The 7,706-nt window shown below is 40.9% G+C and overlaps 1 pseudogene across 1 annotated transcript; it reads left to right on the forward strand.

The window, feature by feature from the left end:
• On the forward strand, positions 1 to 7,579 carry LOC117254061 (cytochrome P450 2J6-like; annotated as a pseudogene). The gene is made up of 9 exons (XR_013491752.1): positions 1 to 600; positions 705 to 867; positions 2,501 to 2,650; positions 2,737 to 2,897; positions 3,177 to 3,356; positions 4,500 to 4,692; positions 5,041 to 5,228; positions 5,311 to 5,452; positions 5,932 to 7,579. The product of XR_013491752.1 is annotated as a cytochrome P450 2J6-like (transcript).
• The last annotated feature ends 127 nt before the right edge of the window (positions 7,580 to 7,706 follow it).

A 7,706-nucleotide genomic window follows, 5' to 3' on the forward strand; every position in this document is an offset into this window, starting at 1 on the left:
ATTGGCTGAGGGCAGACGACACCAGTTTCATAGGAGATGCAAGCAAAATGCAGGCTTTAATCATGTTGATGAGGAAGAGGAATGATGATGTTGGTGTGAAACAGAGAAAAGGTCACAGTTGTTTTTTCTTTCTTTTTTCCGGGTGTTTCATAACAGCCTGCATACACACCACTTTGGATTCCTTATAACATTGTTTTTCCTGGAAGTCTCTGTCTATCACCTCCTTTGATGGTGTCACACAGGTCATGAAGATCAAGCTCTGATTGGTCGGGGACTAACATGCAGTATGTCTCAGCCATATCACAGCCAGAATTAATGACTTTCGCAAAGGACCATTTTGACAGACAGAGATATTGTGTAGTCTGAGCCTGGCAGGTTTGAGCCCTTATTTGTAGAATGGATTCAGTGTTTTCTGTAATTGGATTCTACATTGACTGGGATGTCAGAAGTCTGCTGCTCTTCACTGCAGTCTTCATCCTCACTGCAGATTATATTAAGAACTGTTGGCCGGACAGCTTCCCTCCAGGACCTTGGGCATTTCCTGTTGTGGGCAACATATTCACAGTGGATTACAACAGGACCCATGAGAGTATGACACAGGTAGATCATAGATATCAAAAATGTCTTATTAATGCAACTGATAGGACTCATGTTTATATTAAGCACCATGCACTGCCTTTTTCCTCTCACTCATCTACTCTCAGTTAGCAGGGAAATATGGAGACGTGTTCAGTCTGCGAATGGGCCAGACATGGATAGTTGTGTTAAACAGATTTGAGGTTCTGAAAGAAGCTCTGGTAAATCAGGGAGACAGCCTGGTGGACCGACCAGACAGCCCTCTGGAGTGGGACATAGGTCATGGACTAGGTGAGACGACGATGACACAAAGACAAATGTATTCAACTCACTGCTATTGTAATACTCATACAGGACATAAATGAGTGAGAACACTGTGTGCTTCCCCTCCAATCAGTGTTATAGTTGGTGTTATTGTTCATACTTTTTATTAAGTTCAAATGTTATGTTTTACCCTTTCCATTTTGTATTTACATAAACTGTCACATTGTTTTTCAACGTCATCTTGTGAGGATTTTGCTGTGTTACCTGGGCCTGCTACAGTGATCAAGCAACAGCATTTGGACAAACTGATCAAAGTAAACACTGCAGATCCATACGACTTAGCAGCCCAAGGCCGGATCACAGACCCTAATTCACTATGTCCAATTACATGGACTTTATGAGCTATATTGCTTTTGGACCGAGCGCATAAACTTTTGTAACAGAGGTAATGGAACATGTACCTCATAAGATGGTTCCCCCATCCGACACAGCGTGATATACCCTCACACTCTCGATAGCCAAAGCAGTATCTGGCCACTATGTGTGGTCACTGATCCAATGACTGACCAAACTACCTTTATTTGTTAAGTTAACACAAATACTCAGGTTCAGACAAGGTCCCAAAATAATTATTAGACATGTCTATAAGACAAAGGGTTGTTTATTCATACAAAAGGAACATGTACAGTTCTGTCAAAATTAAAATCCAAACACACCTCAAATTGCAGTGAGAGCTATAGGATATTTTGTTTTCTTACCAGGTCTCTCTTGAAAATGAGACGTTGTGTCTCAGTGAGTTACCTGTTTAAATAAAGGTTAAACAAATTCCTAACAAAGAAACATGTCCATGGCATTTTTAGCCAGTAGCCAGTGTCGTTCTGGTCTATTGCCTAAAACCCCCATTTTTTTTCTCCTGAATTTACCTGCACAGTGGTCTTTACGAAGTTCTTTCCTGTTGGTGTACTTCACACAAAATAACAAATCCATTTTTATAGCTAGCAGTTTTTAGCAGTTGCAAAAATTAAGCCAGTGCCCAAACAATTTGAGTGTTCTCAGGGCCCTCACACATCAACCTGACGATTGGCTGTTGGTCAGTGTAGGGCTACTGGTGAACATCTTTCACCTTAGTTTTGGCGGTTAGAAGTAGTTCACCCTTGTCGGCTTTTTTTACTGCCGATTCAGTGTGTTGAATGGGTTTCAGAAACAGTGTAGCCCATCAGTGAATGAAATGACTCTGATTGGCAGTTCAGCTCAATGCAGAAGAGAAATAGAAGTGAGGAAAGTAAACAACTAAAATGTGTAAATGGTAAATATCCTTCACTCTTTCAACATCTGGTTGTGTTGTTAATGTGCTAACTGGTGAAGTAGTGTTTTGAATCCGTCCTGTCTGTGTTGCAGTTGACTGTTGGTTATATTCCTTGTGGTGTGTTCAGGTGCAACTTTTTTTGGCCGAGACACTTGTGAGGCATTGCAGCAACTGTCCTTTGTTGCCACTAGTTCTTTGATGTTCTTGAAATGTCATAAATTGTGTTGAAAGTTCAATTTTTTGGAGAGAATGTTAAAGGGCCAGTGTTTAATATGTATTGCGCAAAAGAATATTCATTAATTTTCTTTATTTTTCTTTTTCATTTTTATCTCCTTTTGATGTATTTCCTATCAGGTGTAGGTTTCAGCAATGGGAACACATGGAAGCAGCAGAGGCGTTTTGCATTGTCGACCCTCAAATATTTTGGATTTGGCAAGAAGTCACTTGAACCTGTCATCTTGAATGAATTTATGCATTGTGCAAAAGACTTCATTAGCCATAAATGTAAACAGTGTATGCACAGCAAACCATTAACAATGGTACGCAATCACGAATACACTTTACATCTAATTTTCTGTCTAATTGTGGAGGAAAACCATTCAATCCTCACCTCGTCCTCAACAACACTGTCTCCAACATCATCTGCACCTTGGTTTTTGGTCATCGCTTTGAGTACAGTGATGAGAAGTTTATGAAACTGATGAAGAGCTTTGGCAAATCTTTCCAGCTTCGAGTCTCCATCTGGGCACAGGTACGACATTTTAAAGCTGTTGATTATTAAATCTTAATACTGTGTACTACTGTGTGGCAGTCCTCATGATAAAACAGTTTATCACTCATGCAAGAGGCTCTATTTGGACACAGGTATGTAATATTCAGTACACACACAGCTCAATATGGAAAATGTATAAGGCTCAAGAGCTGATTTGTAAACAGATTTGAATATTTGGTATGGATTGTCATGAATAGATAATCTTTCACCCAAATGTCTTATCAATAAGTAATTGTTGTAATCTGCTCTCTTCTGCAGCTTTACGACTCATTCCCTCTGCTGATGAGACGTTTGCCAGGGCCACATCAGACAGTCCTGCACATCTGGAGTAATGTGAAGGATGAGATATATAATACCTTCAGCATGTTCTGCCCTGGGGCCTCCTACCAGTTGGACGTACCTGATAAACTCCAAAACGGAGGCGCCCAAAAGGCTTCCTGATCACTGAACATCCTCAACTGGCCCCTTTTGACGTGGAGGAGCAGCAGCTCTACTCCAAACTTCCTTTTGGATGTTAGAGCTCCTCCCCCTATCTCTAAGGCTGAGCCCAGCCACCCTACGAAGGAAAATCATTAGGGCCGCTTGTATCCGGCAATCTTATTCTTTTGGTTACTACCCAAAACTCATGATCGTAGATTTGGTTCAAAATGTCGTTGGACCTTAAACAAGACACTGAGATTCTTGAACTCCTTTGCTTGGGGCAGTAACTCTCTCCAAACCCAGGGGGGGAAATCCATCCATTTTCTGGCAGAGAGCCATGGACTCCGATGTGGAGGCACTGACTTCCATCCTGACTGCTTTACACTTGGTTGAAAACCACCCAGTGCATGCTGGAGGGCAACTCCAGCCCCACACCCACCCAGAGCCTTTCATCCTGAGAAACTTTAGATTGGTTGAAAGTATAGGTCAGCCCAACTATATGTAGTTGGTACAGCTCCGCCTCCTGCACCAGCTCTGGTTCCTTCCCCACCAGAAAGGGTCAGCATGTCTTGGTCCCAGCCCTTCCTGCCTGATGCTTGGCTCACAATGCACCTGACCCCAATGCCTACCCTTGCTGGTGGTGGGCCCCCAAGGTGACAGCTCCATGTTGTTCTTTCAGGCTGTGCATTAGTGGGCCCAAAGCTAAAGAAGTTCACTGGCCAGCACCCCTCCCAGGTCTGGCTCTGGCTCCATCTCTTTTTATGCTGATTCATCAGGGTTTATTAAACTGTTCTTATTCTAGCCCCTACCCTGGGACCACTTTACTTGGGAGACTCTACCAGGAGATATATTTCCACGGACAGCACAGATTCTTAAGTCACAGGGACATCCAAACCCCTCCACCACATTAAGGTGGTGATTCTTGGAAGTTCCTGGGAACATCATATCTGCTTGTTTTGCAGCTACATCAGAACTAGCAGCTCTTACTGTATTGTAATGACATGACCTTTCTTTCTGATGCCACTCCTGGCAAAGGCATTTCAATATTTTTCAAGGTACAAGGTCCAGCACAAATTAAAACCCTTTTATAGTGTTCTTACTTACATTATGATCATAAATTATTATGACGCTGGCTGTAATTGGCACTGACATGTAATTGTTCAAAATTATTTTATTGCATTTTTGAATGCTTGTATTTGTATATATTCTCAGAATAAGGAGCAGGCTGACAGTACTTTTAATGAGGAAAACCTGGTTATGTCTGTTTTGGATCTGTTTGTGGCTGGCTCTGAGACCACGGCCACCACCCTGCGCTGGGCTTTCCTCTACATGGCAAAGTACCCAGAGATCCAGGGTAAGATCACTGACCAAACTAACATGGCTCTTTGTTCATACTCAATAATGTGCAAATGGTTGACACCAGAACAAGTGGTCATTTGATATATCACGCAATTACATTTACTCTAAGGTGACAAATGTTGTACAGTTACAAGTGCCCTTCACATTTATGACTAATTCTGTGCAACAAACAGTACCTGTAAAAGATACTGCATATCTGATTGTGATTGATTCAAGTTTGTAGTTCAACTGGAACACAAATATATCTATTCAGTAACGTGGCAGTGCTGCATTGTGCTCCATTTCTCCAGCCTGTTGATGAAATAAAGTTTCCCTTTCTGTCTGTTCCCCTCCTGTTGCACAGCAAAGGTCCAGGCTGAGATAGACGAAGTCATTGGACAGTCCAGACAGGTGTCCATGGAAGAACATGCAAACCTGCCGTACACTGATGCTGTAATACATGAGATCCAGAGGATGGGCAACATAGTTCCTCTCAGCGTGCCTCATGTTACCAACAGGGACATTCAGCTGGGAAGCTACACAATCCCAAAGGTCAGTTCTCCTATGTAAGTTTTATGTCACATAATTACCATGTTCTTTCTTCATGAATTGTCATTATGATTCTAACAACCAGGGAGTTATAATAATCCTCAATCTGACCTCTGTGCTGTTCGACAAGAAAGAGTGGAAGACTCCCAACACCTTCAACCCAGGACACTTTGTGAAAGAGGAGGGCAAGTTTGTGAAGCCAGCTGCTTTCATCCCTTTCTCTGCTGGTGAGGAGCAACACGTCTTGTTTTTTCAGTATATTTACCTGTTTAGACAGGAGCCTGGAGCATGTCCCAGTGTACACTGAGACTCTACGGTGCACATAATGAGTGCAGATTTGTCCAGAAAGAACTCTGATGATCAAGAAAAGAACAACATACCTACATTCATCTTGTGATGAATGCCAGTCACTGATCACTGCATTGTCATCCCAGGAATACTTGACTTTTGCCCTACCAGTGGGCCAACAGCGCCAAACATTGGCAATGTTTAGCTAATTATTTTGGTGAACCTCTGACCTTTTGTCTAAACCTGAAATCAGGACAAAGTTTGTCATGGTTAACCCAACAGTTAGCAGTTCTGCTCCTTAGAAAGACCTTACAGTGTGAGAATGTCTACTGCTGTTGTCTTAGATTAGTATAAACTCTGGGCCAAAACTTGTGTCAAAGACATTTTCAGTTTGTTTCTGTTTGTTTTCCTGTCTCAGGTAAGCGGGCGTGTCTCAGAGAGAACCTGGCCAGGATGGAGCTTTTCCTCTTCAGCAGCACTTCACCATCTCCATGCCTGCTGGGGTGAAGCCTATGATGGACTATTGCTTTGGTGTGACTCTGGCACCACGTCAATATAAAATCTGCGCAACCTCACGCTAAGAGTAGCTTAGACATAAAAAATATTAAAAAAAAGTAATAACTTTTTGTTATTATGTCACTATGAGGAGGTTTAGTAAGTACATCAAAAATGTTGCTTGGTTTCAATTCTAGATCAAATATTTAAGAATAAATAAGGCTAGATAAGACCTTTTCTTTTGTCTGAACAAGACATGAGTCACTTTGTCTTTTTGTTGATTTCTCTCATTTAAGTCAAAAATGTGTGATACATCTAAAAAAAGTTTATGAAGTTATTGTTGATTTGTAAGACATGCCAAAGAGGATATGGAGGTCGATTTGTGTTATGTATTATAACTCATATAATGACATGGCAAATCAAATTTTATAAGATTTTTTTTTTTAACTTAGGAGTTAAAGCAGGATTTTAAAATTAAATTTTTGGGGATTTTTACCAACTAAAGAACATGAAATAGGGTAAAGAACATTGCCGTGGTCAACAACTAAAAAAATGAAAGCCATTCAGTTCCTGTACAGTTGTTGTAAATGGGGAATTTAGCTATACCAGGCTGTAAACATGTGTATTTCTGCTTTAAAATTCGGGGTCTATAACGTTTGAGGGTTTGACTTGCTTTTGGAGACAGCCTCATGTGGCCATTCGAGGAACTGCAGTTTTAGGCACTTCCACATCGGCTTTTTTTTTGGCCCTACAGATTGCAGCCTGATCAGAACCACAGAGATTCCTTTTTCACCACGACAACCATATTCCATCTGAACAACTGTCTGGTGAATAAGTGGTTGTGTGCTAGATGCACATTACTCCAGATGACGGCTGGAATCAAGCTGCAGCCTAATGTCAAATGTGTGTCTGACTGCTTCAGGTGAAAGAAGGAGAATCTGCATCAAATCAAATGAGCTCACTGTTCACCTCAACTTACCTGGCATTTGACATGACATTGTAAATGCCACCAGACGTCAAATAAACACAGCCGTCACATGGGATTAAAATCCTTATTGTTAACAATAGAATAATTGTTATCCACCTTATTCCTAGCCCCCATGATACCATGAATTATGTGTGCAACTTCCGGCGTTGAACTGAAACTGTACTGACGCTGAGTGACGGACCTAAAGTTTTGTGGATTTTTACCAACTAAAGATCATGAAGTAGGGTAAAGAATATTGCTGTGGTCATGTGAAAACCTTGTAACCTCTCTGGGTAAATAGGATATATAGGATTATATACAACTGTTACATAACACAACAACCAAAAAAATAAAAGCCATACTCAATTCCAAGAAAAAGTCCTACATTTAAACTCCTTTACAAAGGTCAAAGTACTCCCGCTGTAAAATGGCTCCTGTGACTTATTTCATTCATACATTACTTGATTAGAGTATTACTGATAAATCAATGCATAAATAGCATTTTGTAGCTTCTCAAGGTGGTGTTAGTTTTATGGGGACTATTTTTTTTGCTGAGGGGACTGGGAACCAAAGGAACATACAATCTATCAGGGAGTTTATTAGATAATGAAGGACAAATAGTGTGGGAAATAAGAAAAACTGATTTCTGCACAAATTTGTATTTCTGTCCTACTTTTATCTTTTTGTGAAATTTATAATCTCTGGGGGTTTAATCTGAGAAGTTCAGAGGG

This window comes from Epinephelus lanceolatus, chromosome 6, assembly GCF_041903045.1.
Source record: "Epinephelus lanceolatus isolate andai-2023 chromosome 6, ASM4190304v1, whole genome shotgun sequence".
NCBI lineage: Eukaryota > Metazoa > Chordata > Actinopteri > Perciformes > Serranidae > Epinephelus > Epinephelus lanceolatus.